Raw genomic sequence first — 1071 nt, 5'->3', positions numbered from 1 at the left:
GTAGAATGCCGTGGCATCACAGCTCACAGCAACCTCCAACTCCTGGGCTCAAGCAAGTCTCCTGCCTCAGCCTCCCAAGTAGCTGGGACCACAGGTACCCACCACAATGCCCAGCTGTTTTTTTGTTCTAGCCATCATTGTTATTTGGCGGGCCCAAGCTGGATAGAACCCACCACCTTAGGTGTATGTGGCTGGCACCTTAGCCACTTGAGCCACAGGTGCCAAGCCAAACAAGAGAATTTCAAAGGCAATTTCTCTTCATGTGACACATTTATTATGAGAACAATTATTTTATTGACAAATATTTGTAACTCTTCACATTATCAGATTCTATATGGTGAATCTCTCACTACTAGGGTGACAATAATCTAAGCAATATGAGCAGTGAGATTATGCTTAAAACAGTGCCTTAATTATCACTTTACTTTTTATTTATGTCATGCAGATTTATAGGTCAAGATAAAGGTTTAACTAATTGGCTCATGAATTGGGTCAGAATACCTTTTTTTTGTACTCTTACACAACTAAAATACATTCAAATTGTGGCTTCTTTTTTCTACAGAGAATAGTAATTCACACATTGAAGTGTTTCTTAGGTTTTTTGAAAAATTAACATTTATTAAGTGATAAGAATATATTAAACTTTAATATTTTTTCAATTGATAATTAAAAACATCAGTAGATATTTCTTGATGATTTTGTTTGATAAAGAACTCCTTTGTCCATAAATAGAAATTTTACTCAAATTCTTTTTATTCGTATTATTAATGTAAATGTCATAGAATTAATTACTAGGAATGATACTAAAAAATTGTGTACACTATACTAGAATCAAGAAATAACTATTTATGTTAAATTTTTAAATTCTTTTATAAAAATAATAAATCTATCATAATACTAGGTCATATTTTTCCATTTAGCATGTGCAAAGATTAGAAACTATACGATAAATATTCCATATAGCTTTCTTATTAAAAATGTTGAAAAATAGGGGACGGGTGCAGTGGTTCATGCCTGTAATACCAGCACTTGGGAGGTTGAGGCAGGTGGATTGCCTGAGCTCACAGGTTT

Source organism: Otolemur garnettii, unplaced genomic scaffold, assembly GCF_000181295.1.
Source record: "Otolemur garnettii isolate 467f Iridium unplaced genomic scaffold, OtoGar3 scaffold00124, whole genome shotgun sequence".
Classification (NCBI taxonomy): domain Eukaryota; kingdom Metazoa; phylum Chordata; class Mammalia; order Primates; family Galagidae; genus Otolemur; species Otolemur garnettii.
Note: the sequence above shows the minus strand (reverse complement) of the source record.